This window comes from Nicotiana tabacum, chromosome 5 (genome assembly GCF_000715075.1).
Source record: "Nicotiana tabacum cultivar K326 chromosome 5, ASM71507v2, whole genome shotgun sequence".
Taxonomy (NCBI): domain Eukaryota; kingdom Viridiplantae; phylum Streptophyta; class Magnoliopsida; order Solanales; family Solanaceae; genus Nicotiana; species Nicotiana tabacum.
The window spans coordinates 11,310,744-11,331,201 of record NC_134084.1 but is presented as its reverse complement, the minus strand read 5'-3'; positions in this window follow the sequence as shown (position 1 = coordinate 11,331,201).

Below are 20,458 nucleotides of genomic sequence, written 5' to 3'. Positions count from 1 at the left end.
CTCTTTTTTCATTTGACCTTTTTTTTCATTCTTCTTTTCTTTTCTTTTCTTTTCTCTTTTTTTCGTTTTTGTTGTTTTCTTTCTTTCTCTTTTTTTTTTCGTTGCTACTGATTCCGCACGAGGGGTATGAAAGAAAATAAATAAGGCTCAAAAAGGGGTAACGAAGGATAAAGTGTTTAGGTAGCAGAATAAAATGCCTTCGTCATTCCAGTCTTTAAAAACATGCCAAGTGCAAACAACACAATTAAACAATAGATTTATAGTCTCTTCCGATGGTGTTGGACTTGATAATTATGTTAAACATTTTATTTTTCCTTGTCATTTCAAAAGCACAGTTAGGTGACACTCTCACCCTCATTATCTTGAACGGCCCTCATGCCAATTTGGCGAATCTTGCTTTTAACGGTTTTTCTTTGTGTTTCACTTGCCCCTAGTTCCACATGACTCGGGCTCTGAATAACCTCAAACCGTTCTTATTTTCTTTAAATGGTCTGATCGCCTTTACAGGGTTTAATGATTAACTTTAAAGACTAGGCCCAAAGTGTGTGCGCATGTCATGTCACTAGAATCGGTGCTGAATAAAAATGACATAATGACTAAACAGAAAGATGACTGGGAATAATCAAAGACTGAATTTTTTGCATTGGACTAAACAAATGGTTTTAAAAACAAAGCAAACCGAAATAAAATCCTAAACAACTTGGACAAAACTTAAACAAACCGCTATGACAAAACGGAAAGATAAGCGGAAAGATATTGACACAAAACAAATCCGAATTACAATCCTAATAATCCGAACAACGGAAATGACAACAAAATAGACCATCAAAGATCCTCTCCGGTTGACCCAAAATGGAGTGTCTTTCCAACTATCCAAGCACGACATCTCCGGCTGACCCAAAATGGAGTATCTTCCAACTGCAAAGCATGACATTTTAGCCATTGAGCTCTATATCAACATTGCCAAGACCATCCCCAACTTCAGTATTATCAACATCAATCAACAAGTTCTCAAGATGATTCGCCTGCTCCCTGTCGCTGTCGTCGATCACAATTGCCCCTTCTTGAATCATTCTTTCGATTTCTTTTTTCAAAGAACGACAGTCTTCAATGCTATGTCCTTGGACATTAGAGTGGTACATGCATCGTACAGCAGGATTGAACCCTTTTGCATATGGATCTGGAGTATAGCCAAGGAGCGGCTCAATCAGTCCTGAAAGCTTTAGCTTTTCAAACAAACTTGCGTAGGACTCCCCAATTGGCGTGAAATTGTTTCCTTGCCTTTGTTTTCCCCCATGCCCCTGTTTTCTAGGGTCGTTGGGTGCTTGGAAACGATGTGAAGGCAAGAATGCATTACGTGGTGTTGGCTCTCGCCAGCGGGGGTGACCTGATGGTTGACCCTGCGACCGGACCTTGTTCGAAAGATAATACTGAGGCGGATTATGTGGAGCTCGGGGGCAGACTTGGGCATGATGGTCTGAAAAGAGTGGCTATGATGGTGGGTAGTAGGGTTGTGGAAGGTTGTATGGAGTGTGTGGATAATTTGTATGACTGGGCCTGGGCTGGTAGTGAGGGGAAGGACCTCTGAATTTGGACCCAGTACCTGCTTCGACTGATGCGACCTCGAGCACACCTCCCGTGCCGCTCTGAATAGCTTGGGTCGTTGCCTTGAGCGCTGAGTAATTTAGGATTTTGTCAGACCTTAGGCCCTCCTCTATCATGACCCCTATCTTTACCACTTCATTGAAGGATTTCCCAACCGTTGTCACCAAGTGACCAAAGTAAGTTGGATCAAGTGTTTGCAAGAAGTAGTCCACCATTTCTCCCTCTTTCATGGGAGGATCAACTCTGGCCGCTTGTTCTCTCCAGCGGAAACCAAACTCACGAAAACTTTCCCCAGGCTTCTTTCCAGTCCTCAGCAATGTGAGACGGTCAGGGACTATCTCGAGATTGTACTGGAAATGACCTGCGAAAGCCTGCGCCAGATCATCCCAAGTATACCACCTACTGGAATCCTGCCTGGTGTACCATTCTAGTGCAGATCCGCTCAGACTCTGGCCGAAATAAGCTATTAGCAGCTCATCCTTGCCGCCTGCCCCTCTCATTTTGCTACAGAATCCCCGCAAATGTGCCATGGGATCACCGTGCCCTTCATATAAATCAAACTTAGGCATCTTGAACCCAGCCGGGAGTTGGACGTCTGGGAAAGGGCATAGATCTTTGTATGCTACGCTGACCTGGTTTCCCAAACCGTGCAGGTTCCTAAAGGACTGCTCCAGGCTTTTGAACTTTCTCAACACCTCATCCTGTTCAGGGGCTTTAACCGGCTTTTCGATCTCTGCCGGTACCTCCAAGTGTGGATTGTAAGCATGTGGTTCGAGGGCATGGAATGTAGGCTCAGGGGGATAGTATTGCGTATCGTGAGCCTGAAACAATGGCTCACTGGTCGTTCTGTGCAAGGGGGCTGGTGTGGGTCCCACAAAAGTGGGAATATCGGGTGTGGGGAGAGGTTGATGGGGTGGTGGAGCCTGGGAATCATGAGGGCTTCTTTCTTGATGGTAACGGGGATTTGGGAGGCTTGTTGAAGGGCCGGAGTGAGGGTATTCCAGCATGTGCCCCAATGGCTCAGGGCTCTTTTGTGCTTTGGCTAGAGCTAGCTGCATTGCATTCATCTCTAGTCCCATCCTTTCTATCTTTCCCATCGCTTCCTTTAACAACTGGCTCATCGGCCTTTCTTCCTCGGTATTATTCTCTGAAGTAGTCATGGTTGTTGTTATCGGTCCTTTGGATCTAGTTTGGTAAGGGTGTGTTGCCAGAATTCTTTAACAACTAACTGTTTGAGATTCGGAAAACAATAAACTTGTTAGCGTTTAGAGTTTAAAAGATTTGATAACAACACATTGAGGATGCAATGCCCCTAGGCAGTTAACGGTTTCTAACATGCTTTGCTTCAAACAACATGCGTCATCCCGGCTTGCTTATTTGCCCCTTTGAAGTACTTTGGGAACCCCTGTATTTTATTATATTTTGTATTTTCTTTTTCTTTAGATTTTTTCATTTTTTTTTCTTTTCTCTTTTTTTCTCTTTTTTCAAAATTTTTTTTCTTATTTTTTTATTTTTTTGTTGTGGTCGAATCTTATGGAGATTGCCTATGTATCATGACCCCGCATGAATCAGACCTTGCGTAGTTCGTGACCAATAAGAGATAAACAATAACAAACAATTTTTCAATTTTCATATTAAAACAAACTGGGTTTCGAAGGTTTGAAGATGACCTACAAACTCGAAAATCAAATAACCCATATATCTTAATCAAGAGATTTATAAACTCAAAAACAAAAGGCTAACTCCCTTTCTCTGTTCGACAAATGCAACCAAATGGTTATTTTTGCAAATGTGGCCCCTTCCGAATTTCACATGAATTTTGAGGCCGGGGAGGATTATTTTATGACACTTTTACAAACTTGTCTGTTCTTTTATGAAAATAACCTTTCGACAACTGACAGATACTCTAAGGCTATTTCGGCAAGAACGGTTTAAGACGCGGCCGAAGCTGGCTCGGCTTATTTTATTTAAACATCCAAACGGCATTCACCTGACCGTTGACTCTTTGTTTTTTTTTAAATTACGATAAAAACCTTGTGTTGCAAACACGGCCTTTCGACGTCTCCGGGACGAAGCTTTTTAAGGCTGTGTGGGTCAACTGGACCAAACTCCTAGACATGACCCAAAAGGTGGCTGTTTACGCAAAGTCAGCCTTCCGGCGTCCCTTTCGGGAGCATTCGACTATTTATGACAAACAACATCTCCTGACTTAGTTATGACTCTTTTATTGTTTTTCAAAAATAGGAAACTCAATATTGCAAACACGGCCTGTCAACGTCTCGGGGACAAAGATTTTTTAAGGCTGTGTGGGTCAACTGGACCAAATCTTAAAATATGACCCAAAGGTGGCTGTTTATGCAAAGTCAGCCTTCCGGCGTCCCTTTCGGGAACATTCGGCTATGTCTTGATAAAACAGCGTCACCCGACTTCTTTATGACAAAAATTAAAATTTGACATATATATTTTTTATGATTATTATTTGTTTGTTTTTGGCTTTTTAGCAAAACGGTGGGGTTGGACCCGATGAGGGTTGCCTACGTATCTCACATTCGGTGAGAATCAAACCCGCGTAGTTCGGGCTATCAGGAATAAGTAGATGAACTAACTTTTTTTTTTTTGTGAATTTGTGAAAGAACTACTTTAAAAGAAGAAATGAAGTATATTTTTTTTTGGATTTTTGATTGATCTTTTTTTTTTTTTTGAAAGAAATACTTCTAAGATATATTTTTGAATTTCATTTGCTTTTTTTTTATTCTAAAGAAGAAGAAGAAAATATTTTTTGGGATTTTACCTTTAATAAAAGAAATGCTTCTAAAATGTTTTTTTTTGAATTTTTGAATTTTCTTTTTAATTTTTGAAAGAAGAATCAAAATATTTTCGGATTTGTTTTTTTTATATTATATATATATATATATATATATATATTTTTTTAGAAAAACAATTAGAAAGACTTTCTAAAGAAGTCAATAATGGAAAATATTTTTGGATCATCTGTTTTGAAAATCGGGATTCTAAAAACTTTTGGCAAGACCAATGTTCTTGTAACAGATAAAGATATATATACATTTTTTGGAAATAAAGAAAAACTTTTGGATTTTTTATATATATATTTGCAATAATAAAACCACTTTCAACGCCCGACTCCCTTTTTTTTTATAACATAATAAAACTTATTGGACTTTTTGGACTTTTGACATTTTTCAAAACAAGGCTTGCTAATAAAACAAACTTAATAAGACACATTTTTTTTCATTTTCTCAAAATCTCGGCAGAGCTACGACTCTACTCGGACTCTTTCACGGTTTTCTAATATGTGGAAAATGATGACAATATACAAAATCTTTTGAATTTTCATGCTTTTTTTTATATGTGTATATATATATATATATATATATATATATATATATATATATATATATATATATATATATATATATATATTTATGTTTATTATTATTTTTCAAAAATGTGGCATGGGAAACATAAGGATTTCCAAGACATCTTGGATTCCGCAACTGTTCCCCATGCGCTTTTCCCAACATGTGAAGCATGGGGGACATAGGGAATTCCAAGACTTCTTGGATTCCACAAATGTTCCCCATGTGCTTTTTCCCAAAAAATGAAGCGTGGGGGACATGTGGAATACCCAAGCTTCTTGAATTCCACAATGTTCCCCATGTCCTTAATTAACATAGTGGCATGCTTATCAAAAATAGTGCAACTTTCTTATTTAACGTGATCAGCATGATAAGGAGTGTCATTTGTCCGCAAATATCATTGGTCCGCCAAATGACCCATTCACCCTTGCATAAATACAACATGTAGCACATAGGATGCCAAAGATGGTCTATTATTTTCAGGTTGCTTGTCCTAGACGGACCCAACCCCTGTGTTGAGTCCCCTAAGTCAAATGCACATGATGCAAATAAACGTTCCTACTAGGGATCCGGCATGTGGCTTCGTTATACTAAGTTCATAACCTGGGTATTTGTTCTAGACCTGGGTTACCCGAGCGGACAGCTCGAGCTGAGGGGGGGCAGCGTACCGGGAATACAGAAGCTTCACCGGCTTAGCAACTTATCCGAACCTCGTTCTAAATTGGGATTTGACACTATACAGAAAAGAAGTCATACGAAGTACGCCCTTCTTCATGATTTAGAAGACTCCGAAAGTATAAGGGTTTCAGCACTGTTTATATACAGTTCACGTAATATCAAAGCAGTAAAAGCAGCATTTAGCACATTAGGCTCAAACATGTAAAAATCAGATAATAAATAAAGCCAAATAATAACAATTATTTTAAGCTCGAATTCTTAACCCTGAACCAGTGGTTCTAGGTTTAAAAATCCCCAGCAGAGTCGCCAGAGCTGTCATACCTCCTTTTTCCGCACCCGAGGGGGGCGCAAGGGAGTTTTTTCCAATTAAAGGACAATCGAAACGGGATTGGTTTATTTATTTCAGAGTCGCCACTTGGGAGATTTAGGGTGTCCCAAGTCACCAATTTTAATCCCGAATCGAGGAAAAGAATGACTCCATATTACAGTCTGCGTACCAGAAATCCGGATAAGGAATTCTGTTAACCCGGGAGAAGGTGTTAGGCATTCCCGAGTTCCGTGGTTCTAGCACGGTTGCTCAACTGTTATATTCGGCTTGATTATCTGATTTTTGTACAAATATGAACTTATGTGCAAATTTTAACTTTTTACCGCTTTCATAATTATTATCATTAAGAATGTGAACATCGCTTAAAATATGTCTTTGGACTGCGTCACATGAAATGCACCCACAATCCGGAACACATTTTATTTGATGTTTTGGGATTTGGATACGAGTCGCATGAAATGCACACCCAGGCTTAAGAAAGTAAAATATTAAACACGCGCCTAAAGAGACTATCGCGTTATTATTTTGGGAAGACCGTGAAATTCGCTAAACGGTCCTTCCGAATTCTAATTAATTTTAAAACAAGTATTTACTGAGGGCCCCGCAATTTGTATTTTTATTCGGCGAGGCTCGTCTCATTTTTATTTTTGAAAGGGTAAGCTTAAAGTAACTACACTTTACTTTATTTATTTAAAGAGTTAATTCAAGGTTATTAAAACATATTGTAAACCACGCTACATGAAATGCACCCGTGAGTCACGACAAGTTCTATTTAACCCTATTCCAAATCGGAGCCGGGTCGCATGAGATACCCCCCGGTTCCTTTAATCTAATTACATACAAACGACAATATTACCACAAATCACTAATTTGATGCTATTTATAAACTATCACTCTTCTCTTCTTAATCTAGTTTAATGAAGTATAAGCTAATAATATCATAACCTAACAATAAATGGCAAGGCAACTGACAATCAGTGCTAAACAGAAATATAAAAATCAACAACAGAACATAACATTAACAATCAGTGGTAAACTAAACATGACAATATAAATTTTAAGATACGACAAATATATTACTACTACTCAAATTTAACTAGACAAAACGTGAAAGCAAAGAACACGCCGAGCCAACAACAGTAACATGAATACTCACGTTTAATAGCAGCGTCGAGCTTCAATATCTCGAACTCGCCGGAAACTAGACAGCAACAACTTCAACGGAACTCATAACACGAATGGCAACCTCAAGAGTGGTTTCATGGCTGCACTGGTGGTCGTTTATGGAGGTCTAGGGAAGAAGAGAGGTTGGTTTAGGTGGTCATTGGCGATGCGACGCAGCAACGCAGCCACAACTGCTGCTCAAAAGGAGAGGACGACGCTACTGGTTTTTCCGGGCAGCATCAGTCGAAGGGCGGCGACGGAGGGGACTGGTTGAAGCGGCGAGGAAGATGAAGCGTGAAGGGGTCGTTTGGCTTGAGGAAGGAGCAACTATGCGTTGCTTGGAAGCGCAACAACGACTGCTTGGCATGCAGCAGTAGCTGCTTGTTGGACTAACAATGGCGGAAGTGCTGGGTTTTGTTCGGGCTGTGCGTGGGGGTGGTGTTCGGACGATCGAGCTGGGTCAGTGGTGGTGGGACGATGCAGCAGCAATAGCTGCTGCTTGATGATGCTGGACGGGTAGGTGTTTGGACGGCGGCGATGGTGGGGTATGGGATGGTTATGGCGGTTGACGGAGAGGGGTTGGTTGCTGCCAGGAAGAGGAAGCAGGAAGGGGTCGTTTGGATACAAGGGAATAATGGTTTTAGTTCCTAGGGTCTTTTGGTTTTTTTTTTGCTTCTTCTTCTTTTAGAAGAAGAAGGTCTACAGTACCTCTTTTTTAAAAAATTCCCCCCGTTTTTGCAAAAATGTTTTGTCCGTCTATTTAGTATTGGTTTTGCCCCAAAAAAATGAGCCCCACGCGTGGTGGGGTTCGAGACTTGTGTCCCCCACGCGTGGTGGGGTTTCCCCATGTGTCCTGGACTCGGTTTATTATGGGCTAGGTCCGAAATTAGGCCTAAAACCGGGTAGTTTGAACCCGAATATTATTTTTTTGCCCGGACCCGAGAAATAGGAACACGACGTTGCTTAACTAATCCTATATAAGCAAAATAGCTACTAAAATAAGACTAATTTAAAACAAAACTATATTATTGTTTTCTTAATATTTTTCAAGATTTAAAATAGCTACAAAAATGTTAATAAAACTGTTTTTTTGTAATTTTCGTTTTTTTATATAAAGATAAAATATAAAGTAATATTTTTTGCATTTTTTCCAAATTAAAATGACTACAAAACCTTAATAGAATTATATTTTTTGTAATTTTCAAAATTATATAAAGTACAAAAATAAAGTGCAATTTTTGATTTTTTCAAGTTTATGAGGGATACATAAACTAAAATTTATATATATATTTTTTGTAATTTTTTCTTTTGCGAGAAAAATAAAGTAAAATTAGTCAAAATAGCTATATTAGTCCTAAATTAAATATTTAAGCTAAGAACGTAAAAATTCCCGGGGAGGGTCAATAATCACGTGCTTACAACCAGTAGTTCCCTCACGACCAGAAGCTATATCACACGCAGTCCCGTCGTTACCACCAGCCCCGTCCACCTGAAACCCCCAGCGAACTCGATCTCCGCACGACCCCCCTACGATCGTCGAGTTATTTTCCGGGCAGATTCGAGTTATTTTGGTTTCAAAGTTTCCGGGCAGATTTGTTTCCGTTCAAGTTCATCGTTGTTCTGATCCGGTTAGTTGGTTTAAGTTTCATTTCTGTCCGTATTTTGTTTGATATTCTCAGATCTGAAATCAGTATATGTTTGATTCTTTTCTTGTTCGTTGTTTGTCGTTTCTTGATTATTTTTTCAGTTTGTTTTTATGCATTTGTTCTTATTTAGTTTTAATATAGAAGTGTGTTAGTTTAATCACTTGAATCCTTTATCTTGGTTGTAATGTTGTTAGATTTAATTTGAAGTTCAATTGATTTTCGAGTTTAGTGATTTGAATCTACTTGTTTGTTATTGTTGTTGAATCTGAAAGTAGGTTTGTTGTTAAAAGAAAAAAATAAAATAAAAATATTGTTCAGTCAAAATAATTCCAGTTGTTTCTTTGCTGTTCATCATTTAGTTTGAATTTGTTGTTTGAATTTGTTCAGGAATTGGTTATAGCTGTTGTATTTTGGTTAGAATTGATTAGGCGAATTGGTTATAGCTGATGGGGGTAGAATGGTAAATTGCAGTATTTTCAGGGGTAAAATGGTGATTTCAGTAAGTTCGGATGGGTATTTTTGGAATTGAAAATTTGAACAATTATTTAATCTGAGTGCTCCGTCCACTAGACATTAATAATATTACAATAGTACATGGTGGGGGGCAAGACATGGGGTAGTGGGGGGTTAATACATTAATACATGGTGGGGGACAAGACATAATGTAGTGGGAATAATGTATTTGTTTAATATAGTGGGGGACAAGACATAATGGAGTGAGAATAATGTATTTGTTTAATATAGTGGGGGACAAAACATGTAGGCATGGGGAACAATGAAATTAAATAAGAAAAAAACATTAAGTAGTGGGGGCAAGGCATGCAATTATGGGAATATTTCGGGTTAGTGGTTCAAGACAAGAGTCTTGGTTATAAATAGAGTCATTTTTACACAGTGTAAAAGAAAGAGGATAGAGGAGAAAGTTGAGAGAGTTGACTGAATTTTGAGAAATCAGAATTTGAGAGCAAAAAGAGAAAAACAAGCTGAACTTTTACTTGAATAATTTCAGGCTGCTTTTCCTTGAGTGTTATTCAAAAATCAGTAAACTAATGCGTCTTGTATTCGTCTTTCTTCTTCTTTGACTGCGATTGCATTCTGGTACTGCTAGTTTTCAATCTGTTACTGGGTTATTCTACTGGTCGTTACTGGTTTTGCTGTTGCTGAACCTGTTGTTGCTGTGTATTTAAGCTACTACTGCTTCTACTGATCTTCCTCTTCTTTTACTTCCAATACCAGGTACATGGCCGTAACCTTATCGATATTGTAAGCTGAAATGTGAAAGCATGATTACATATGAAGAATGGAACTTTGAAGTTTTAATTTAGCTTTTTTTTCCTTTGTCTCTTTTACTAATTGTGTTTAGGTTATCTCATGTATTATTATTCTGTAAATTTCGGTTGCTTTGCATAACTAAGCATCTTGTAGTGATGTATTAAATAATACTATGTTTTAGTTTGGTTATTAGGTAGTATATGTCTAAGCATGCTCATTACTGTCAAACTGTTTAACAATTGGAGTAAGAGGAAAATAACATAAGTTGGTCTTTAGTGAATCGGCTTGGTAAAACTGGTTAGTTCACTAGCTTGAAGGTTTTAATATTGTCAACAATAGGTTAATCGTGAACATGTAGCTAAATTTAGTTAAAGCTTGAATTTAAATTAATTTCGTGAATTAGGCATTATGGCATGATTTGAGTTCAAACAAGACAAGTTAACGTTTGAATTTAATAAACTTTCGAATATGCATTAGTAATTAAGATTGATTCTAGTTTCAAATAGTCGTAAATAATTAATTCCAACCGTTCAAGTCATCTAACAATGCGAGTTTAATCTAGTTATAGGATAATTAGTTTCTTTTGAACATATTATTTGTCGATTCCGTAGTTTATTTATAATTTCAATTTTAGTAATATTCTTTCCGTTAACATTTGTCTTAATCTAGCATTTAATATGTTACGCCTTTTTTTAAAGCATGTAACTAATTAGGATTTTTTCTCTTTTATTTTAGAAACGAATTTAATAGAAATGTAGTCACTTTAGGATATCCTTAAAATAAATGAGGCGAGCCTCGCCAAACAAAGACGCACAAACTGCGGGACCCTCAATAGATGTTAATAATAACTTAGATTTTGGGAGTGGCCATTTAGCGAACTTCGCGGCTTTCCCCAAAGATAATAACGCGTTAGACTCCTTAGATGCGATTTTAATTAAATTACATGCTTAGATTCGGGTGCGCATTTATGTGACCCAAATCCAAATCTCAACGGAGTCGGAACGTATTAACAACCACGAGTGCATTGATTGTGACGTGGTTCGAGATGCATTTTCATGACGTTGCAATTCTATTAAAAAATAATAATAAAAGCGGTTTAAACTTAATAAAAGCACACAAGTTTTGAACATGTATTAAAATCAGATATTTTAGCCATTACAACAGTTTAAGCGACCGTGCTAGAACCACGGGATTCGGGTGTGCCTAACACCTTCCCTCGGGTCAACAGAATTCCTTACTTAGAATTTCTGGTTCGCAGACTTCATTTGGAAAGTCGAATATTTTCCTCGAATTGGGATAAAAGATAAACCGGTGACTTGGGACACCAAAAGCCAAACCTTTCCCAAGTGGCGACTCTGAATTAAATAAATAATCTCATTTTGAATATTGTCACTTAAATTGGAAAAACTCCCTCACGCATTTATCCTTCGGGGTAGGCGCGCAAAAAGGAGGTGTGATAGCTCTGGCGACTCCGCTGAGGAACGAACCCAGAATCTCTGGTTCAGGGTTCAAGAATTCGAGCTTAGAATAATTGTTATATTTGGCTTTATTATCTGATCTTTATTACATGTTTGGGCATAACGTGCTAAATGTTGCCTTTTTACAGCTTTGATATTATCTGAACTGTATATAAACTGTGTCGAAACCCTCCTCTTCTCATCTTTGGGGATGTGCTTGCTGGTCGAGACTCCCTATTCTGTTAGTGTCATACCTTGAAATAAGAAAGAGGCCGGACAAGTTACAAATCTGGACGATCTCGCGGGTCCCCGGTACGTAGCCCCCTCCTCGACTCGAGTTGTCCGCTCTTGTACACAGTCTAGAACAAATACCCAGGTTACGAACCTAGAATAACTCAGCTTCATGCCGGATCCCTAGTAGGAACGTTTGTTTGCATCATGTGCATTTGACTTTGGTGGCTCAACACATGGGTTGGATCTGTCTAGGACAGATGTACCAAAATGACAAAAGACCATCCTGATGCATCCAACTTGCTACTTGTGCATTTGTTTGTTTCGGATTTGCATGCCGACCGACTTTTGAATGTCTTGAGAAAAAGGAAATAGAGGTAGTTAATCGCCTGCTTTGAAAAAAAATCAACGTCCAAATAGTGTCGAAACTCTGCCGAATTTTTGAAAAAAAAAAGAAAAAAAAGAGTTTTGAAAAATGGTTTTGTTTGCCAATGGAAAAAGAGTTTTGTTTTTCAAAAGAAGTTTGTTTTATCTGACCGAACTACGCGGGTCTGATTCTCACCGGATGTGAGATGCGTAGGCAAACCTCATCGGTTCCGACCTCAATTTTCAAAAAATAATCCAAAAATATTTTCTTCTAGTCCCTTCTTTGAAAATATTTCCTTAAAAATTTTATAAAACAAAAAAAAGTAGTTTTTAAACTCAAAAAAAAAAAAAGGTTTCCTTCTTTCTAATATCTTTCATACAAAAAAAAAATCAATAAAAATCAAAATCTAAAATACGGGTTTCCTTCATTCTGAAGTATTTTTCCAAAAAAATCTAGAAAATATCAAAAACAAAAATCCAGAAAAAATTGCTCTTTAGCTGCCTTTATTTTGTAAATATCCATAAAAACTTTGAAAATATGAGTCCAAAAATATTTTCGCTTTTCTTTAGAAGTGCTTTTGTAAATAAATAAAAAACTCAAAAATCCAAAATATTTTCTTAAAAGTGCCTCTTTCAAAAATTAAGAGGCGACAGCCAAAATCCAAAGAAAATATTTTCTTTCTTATTTAGAAAAAGAGAGAACAAATGAAAATTCAAAAAAAAATATTTTTTTTACTTCTAAAATTCTCAAAGTTCCAATCAAAAGAAAAGGAATTTTTAGAAGTCTTTCTTTCAAAAACTAAAAATAGAGTCAAATTCAAAAATCCAAAAAATATCTTTTTCTTCTTTTAAAGCATTTTTAGAAAAATCCAAAAGAAACAAAAATCCAAAAAAACCTTTATTCTTTTAAAGCATTTTTTTAAAAAAAAATTAATTATTCCAAAAAGAAAAAAAAAGAGTTAGTTTACTTACTCTATTCACGATCTCCCGAACTACGCAAGATCTGATTCATGCGTGTCATGATACGTAGGCAATCTCCATCGAATTCGATCATAGCCATAAAATAATTGAGTAAAAAATGAAAAAAAGAGAAAAAATTTAAAAAAGTGCCAAAAACAAAAAAAGAGTGGCAAAAACAAGATCAAGAGTGGTTAAAGAAAGGCATTAATAAAAGAAACGAGGTACATAGTGAAGAGGGCTAGTTTAAGGCCGGGATGAAACATGCAACCCGTTCAAACACATGGTAGAAACGTTTAACTCTTTAGGTGCATTGCATTCCAACGTGCGATTTCCTATATGTTAAATGCCTCAAAACTAACAAGGTTGTGTGTGTGAGTAAACCAGCGAGGTTCTGTTCAGGTGATTGGTTTTGTTGGTATGCGTTGATGAATGCACAACCTTACACGCGACCACAATATTATCCACAAAACTGAGCTCCACTTCCCAGAAATGTCCATCCTTACCAAGCTCCATACAATCCTCAATCAGATGTTCCCCGGTACAATCCTCGCCCAAGAGAACCTTTCAGAAATAATCAGTTCTCCCCTATTGGTGAATCGTATTCAAGCTTGTTCCAAAAGCTGATTAGGCTAGATCTATTGCAGCAGTGTACCAAATTCGGCTGAACCCCGAGTCCCCACCGCACTGAGCTGACACTATATGTGAATACCACTCTGGAGTAGTGAGGCACAGTACAAAGGACTGTTGGACCCTCAAAAGGGCAGTTGAAGATTCGATTGAAGCTGTGATGAAGAATCTCCTGATGTGATGAACAATCTGTTGCCCGCCCACTGTCACACCTCCTTTTTCCGCCCCCGCGAGGGGCGTAGGAGTTTTTTCCAATTAAAGGACAATCGAAACGAGATTTGTTTATTTATTTCAGAGTCGCCACTTGGGAGATTTAGGGTGTCCCAAGTCACCAATTTAATCCCGAATCGAGGAAAAGAATGACTCCATATTACAGTCTGCGTACCAGAAATCCGGATAAGGAATTCTGTTAACACGGGAGAAGGTGTTAGGCATTCCCGAGTTTCGTGGTTCTAGCACGGTCGCTCAACTGTCATATTCGGCTTGATTATCTGATTTTATACAAATATGAACTTATATGCAAATTTTAACTCTTTACCGCTTTTATTATTATATTTTTTAAAAGAATGTGAACATCGTTTAAAAACATGTCTTTGGATTGTGTCACATGAAATGCACCCACAATCCGTAACACAGTTTTATTCAATGTTTTGGGATTTGGATTTGGGTCGCATGAAATGCGCACCCGAGTTTAAGAAGGTAAAATTAATTAAATCGCGCCTAAAGCGATTAGCGTATTTATTATTTGGGGACAGCCGTGAAGTTTGCTAAACGGCTCCTCCCGAAGTCTAAGTGATTAAATGTACATTTATTGAGGGCTCCGCAATCTGTGCGTTTTATTTAGCGAGGCTCGTCTCATTTTATTTAAAAGGATGAACCTATGTGACTATATTTTTTCTATTAAGTTCGTCTCTAAAATAAAAGAAAATCCCTCAATTAATTACATGCTGAAAAAGACGTAACTTATTAGTTATTAGTTTACGGCTAATGCAAATGGAAAACTGCAATCGAGTTTGTACAGAGAGAGATTGCTTTCGTTCTATATTCTATTATTTAATAACACTAGAACATGAGATTGACACACAATAATATCAAAAACAGATTAACTATTCTTTGATTAATTTAAACTAACATTATTAGATGAAGAAGTTATACATATGCAACCCCATTACTCATTGATCAGTCAACTACATTTTTATACAAAGAACGAAAAAATTCTATTCAAACACGAAGCCTGATTAATATTTCATTTCTCTTCAAGCCGAGAGTATACAAATGTGTACCTGGAAATGGAAGTACAAGAACAAAAGAAGGAGGAGTCAACAGCAGTAATAACACAGCAACAGAATCCCACAACAAATAACAGCAACAAAACCGCAATAACCAGTGTAACAATGGTCAGAACCAAACTGAAAAAAAAACCCCGGAAAGCCTAACTGAAAATCAGTAACACTAAACGCAATCCACAGAGGCAGTAACAAAGTTCTGATTTTAGTAGTAAAGAAAAGGACCTCACTTTCAGTTTTTAGCTCTCAAAGACTGATTTTTAGTTCTGAAAAATTAGCCTATTTCTCCCTTTTAAGTTCTGAAAATTTTTCCTCTCTGAATTTTTTCCAGTCCCCTTCTCTATATCAACTCCTCCTATTTATAGGCTAGAACTAAACATTATTTATTCAAAGTTTTCACTTTCAACATGTATATTCCCTCTCATGTGCATCTATACACTTTTATCATTAATCTCATGCTTATTTTCTGATTTTCCACCCTTAAAGATACCAGACAGGGTGTATTCTGCACTACTAATTCCCTTTTCATTAAATAATTCCTTAATTTAATTATTCACTGAATATTCAACTGGCAGACTACTAACACTAAACATTTTAAATCTTTTAAACACCCAAAAATACCCCTGAAAATCCCCTATTATTATTGTCTTGCCCTCACTCTTAACAATCTGTATTTAAACCTCTCTGATTTACAACTACACCAAATCACTACACAACTACAACCAATCCTTAAGTCAAATTCACACAAATGATTCAAGCATCAAAACAGACCAACGAAGTGATTCATATTGTATTCGTCCAAACAAAGCAGTCATAAACTAACTATTCGACGAAATTGTTCAAATCGAATGTAGCTTATAACGCACACTCAAACAAACAGAAGAATCTTGACCAAATAAAAGGTCTTGAAGAAGAAGGAGAGCTAATGAACAAGACAAAATTACAAAATAACACTTTAAACAAAGAATCAATAATTCGAAAAATAAAATGCACAAAACAAGATTACAAACAACACTTAGAACCAAAAACCATAACAGAAAAGTAGACCAAATGAACTAAATAATCTTTAAAAAAAAAAAATCTCAAACTTGAACGAACCCAAGTCGAAACTCGGATTTGAACTATTGGAGGTCGAACGGACTGTGGTGGATTAGCATGGAGGGACGAGGGTGGTCGCCGGTTTCAGGCAGTCATGGTCGTTGTTTGGGGTGGTATTGACGACGGGAAACGAGGGAGAATGTTGTTGTTGTGGCTGTTCCCGGTTGACGAAGCAGCAGCAGAAGCAACACACGAATGGTTTGGTGTCCGTTGCTTTCTCTGTCCGGCAGCTATGGAGGTTCGAAGGTGGGAGTTCGGGCTGGTTATGGAGAGGTTTTGAGGGGGGTGACGATGAGGAAGCAAGTGGCGAGATCGTTTGGACAGAAAGAAGAAAAAGCAATGGCCCCCTCCAGAAGTCCTGGACTGTTTCCTTTTTTTCTTCATTTCAAACGAAGAAAAAGGTCCACAGTCCTTCCCATTTTTTGGTTTTAAAAGTTTTTCTCCTTTTCTTTCACGTTCTCTCTCCTCTCTTTTTCCAAAAATTTTCAGCACTCTTCTCCTTCCAAAAGTTTTTGCTTTTTCAAACTTTTCTTCTAAAATTTCTCAATCCCCCCCCTCTCTTCACGTTTTGTCCCCCCTTTTCAAACTTTTTCCACCTTTTTTCCTTTTTAAAAGTTTTTTTTTAATTTTCAAATCCCTCTCTTCAAATCCCCCATCCGTTTTTGTGCAAAGAACATAGACCCCACGTGTGTAGGGGTCCAAGACATGTGTCCCCCATGCGCAGTGGGGTTCCCCGTGTGTGGTGTTCCATCCGTGTTCCCCACGCGTGTCCCCCACGTGTGGTGGGCTCGGATTATTATGGGCTAAGTCCGAAGATTAGGCCTAAAAACGGATAGTTTGAACCCAAATATTATTCTTTTGCCCGGACCCGAGAATAAAACACGATGTTATTCAATTAATCCTATGCAAGAAAAATAACTACAAAAATAAGACTAACTTTTAAAACAAAATTATTTCTTTCTTTTTTTTATAGTATTTTTTCAAGATTAAATAGCTACAAAGCATAAGTAAAACTATTTTTGTCATTTTCATTTTTTTATATAAAGATAAAATATAAAGTACTATTTTTTGTATTTTTCAAGATTAAAATGGCTACAAAACGTTAATAACTCTTTTTTTTATAATTTTCGAAATTATACAACGATAAAAATATAAAGTACTATTTCTATATTTTTTAAGTTTAAAATGACTACAAAACATTAATAAAACTACATTTTTTATAATTTTCGAAATTATATAAAGTATAAAAAATAAGGTACTATTTTTGTATTTTTTCAAGTTTATGAGAAATACATAAGCTAAAATTTACATATATATTTTTTATAATTTTTCTTTTGCGATGAAATAAGGTAAAATAGTCAAAATAGCTATATTAGACTCAATTCAAATATTAACGTTTTGTAGCCCTCTTTTTCTTTCTTTTTATTTTTATTTTTGATAAAACTAAAATTCTAAATCGAGCTACAAACTAAATTAACTCCAAAAATACCAATTAAACTCCTAACAAAAATTATCATACACAATTAAACACCAATTAAAACAAAATTGCATAATTTGACATTAAATGCTAACAATGCAAAATATTCCTATTTTTGTGACTTTCATTTTTTGTAAAACAAACTTAATTAAATACTAAATGAAAATGTGATATATTTTATATTTTTATTAATTAAAACAAATAAACATGCACTCATAAAAATACAAATAATTATACAAAAATACCACAAAAATAACAAAAATTGCACACAAAGGAAAAATGTTTTATTTTGAATTTTTGGGAGTAATTCTTTCATAGGGCAAAAATCACGTGCTTACAGCTGCCCCTCTTTGCCCGAAAACACGAAGGGTTTTCGTGCAAAGATAAAGTGAGCGATTTTTGCCCATCCGAGTACTCCGCGTGAAGCATTTTTTGAAAGATTTGATCGAACCTTTGCTTCAGAGGTTTCCTACATATCCTGGGCTAAACAGGAATCAGGTCAATGTAGTTCGGGAAGTCTTGGTAGCTGGGACTACCGGGGAACTGTGGTTCTGCTGTTACTGCTGTTGTATACTGTTACCACTGCCTTACTGATCTCCTTATTACACCGTATCCAAAAAGAAAACAAGAAAATCAGAAGCTAGGCTAGCCTATGGATCACAAGATCTTATCTATTTTCAACTTGTCTTTGCTGCCTTGCTTTCTTGTCGGATTGTGTTTCTTCCGGTGCCTTTCTTCCGTGAATTTCTGTCCCTTTGCTTTTCTGAATACCAATTTTCATCATTTTGCTCGGTTCGCTGGGGATATGGCTTCCTTCATTAAGCTTTTCGGCGGTTCCTCTGGGGATACGGCTCTCTTCATCAGATCTGTTATGCTGGGCATAATTTAATGTTCACATGCCGCTTCTTTCAAGACGCGTCTTTTCTTCCTTTTGACTCATGCGCTTGAACTTGTGTTGGGACCTCTTGTTGCAACCTTATGGTTTTCGGTGCTGGGGATTTTTATTGTTTCCTGCTGGGGATTCCTGTTGTAACCTTCTACCTTTCGATGGGTTACTGATTTCAAGATCTGCATTATAAGACTCAAAAGTATTCCTCTCGTTATACAGGTGGGCGCCTGAATGCAAAAATATGAAATGTATGCCCGCATTATACTGGTGGGAGACCTAGAACAGAAATGAAAAGACAGAAATGTATTCCCGCATTATACTGGTGGGCGACCTAGAACAGAAATGAAAAGTCAGAAAATGTATTCCCGCATTATACTGGTGGGCGACCTAGAACAAAAATGTATTCCCGCATTATACTAGTGGGCGACCTAGAACAGAAATGAAAAGACAGAAATGTATTCCCATATTATACTGGTGGGCGACCTAGAACAGAAATGTATTCCCGCATTATACTAGTTGGCGACCTAGAATAGAAATGTATTCCCGCATTATACTGGTGGGCGACCTAGAACAGAAATGTATTCCCACATTATACTGGTAGGCGACCTAGAATAGAAATGTATTCCCGCATTATACTGGTGGGCGACCTAGAACAGAAATGAAAAGACAGAAATATATTCCCGCATTATACTGGTGGGCGACCTAGAACAGAAATGTAAAGACAGAAATGTATATGAATCTGTTTCCTCGTTCCTCCGAGAAAATTTTTGAACAACGACAAAAAATTTTCTGCCCCGGTTTTGGTGACCTTTCTTATGGCGTGTTTTTCCGCCACCATCAACCGTTATTTTCCTGTAGAAATCAAAGAGAATCTTGTTAGCTTTAACATGGTGAGTGATCGTGTCACTCCTGCTGGGGTATGATTGTTCCTTTCCCTTTTCCTTGCTCTGTGCTCCCAAAAACTGGTTGGGGGATAATATCGCTTGCTGGGGATGATATGTCTGCTGAGGATGGTTTTACATTTATCCCTTCCCCGCCTTCTTGTTTTAGAACGAGCTGTGGGAGTCCTCTTTAATTCCAAAACTACTCTCTTAAAAGTTTTATTCCTTCCCAGAACTGCAGGGCATAGGATGTTATCACCTGGGGATATCCTTATTGGGGACAAGACTGTTAGGGTTGTCTTGCGGCGGATCAATTCTCCCTGCCCCCTTCCCCCTTTCTGTGGTGTCTGGCCACCTCGGACCTCGGTCTATGATCTATCGACGTTCTGCTGAGGGATCTTCTTGGAACTTGGTCCATAAGTCCCTCATCCGTCGTTTTTCGCTTTTCTTCACATCCCCCTTAACTTTCTCAGCCAATTTGTCCTTTGGTCTTGCAACAAACGCCTTTTGTCTTGTTGCCTCATCTTTGGCCTGTCCCATTCGTATTTTGCTTTTGTACCACTTTGGCCCATGGTAATACACTCTGAAAAATCCTTTTCAAAACAAATTTCTAGAAAGAAAAAAAATAGAAAAGGAGAAGAATCTTTTTGAACAAATGCTGGGGGGGAAGAAGAAAAGGAAAGAACTTATCTGGATGGTATGACTGGTCCCTATGATCATGTCGTGCACTACAGATTCCCGACCCAGTCTATTTGTATTCATCAACCTGCCTGATGGCCTTACTTGCTGGGGATAGATAGGTGCCTACTTCTTTGCAGATGCGGATCCTATTGCCAGTCTGTCTTGTCGCCTTACACTGCCCTTCGAGGGTTTTCACTAATAAGACTCTCTCTTTTCTCTCATCTCCCATCGCCTTACGGTGCCTGTGAAGGTTTTCACCGATAAGACTCTCTCGTTTTATCTCTCTCATCTTTCATCGCCTTATGGTGCCCGCAAAGGTTTTCACCGATTAAGACTCTCTCATCTTATCTTTCAACGGGTGATCGGAGTGTTGCCGATATGACTCTCTCTTTCGGATATTCTTTTCGGCCATCAATTCATTTCCAGTTTATGACC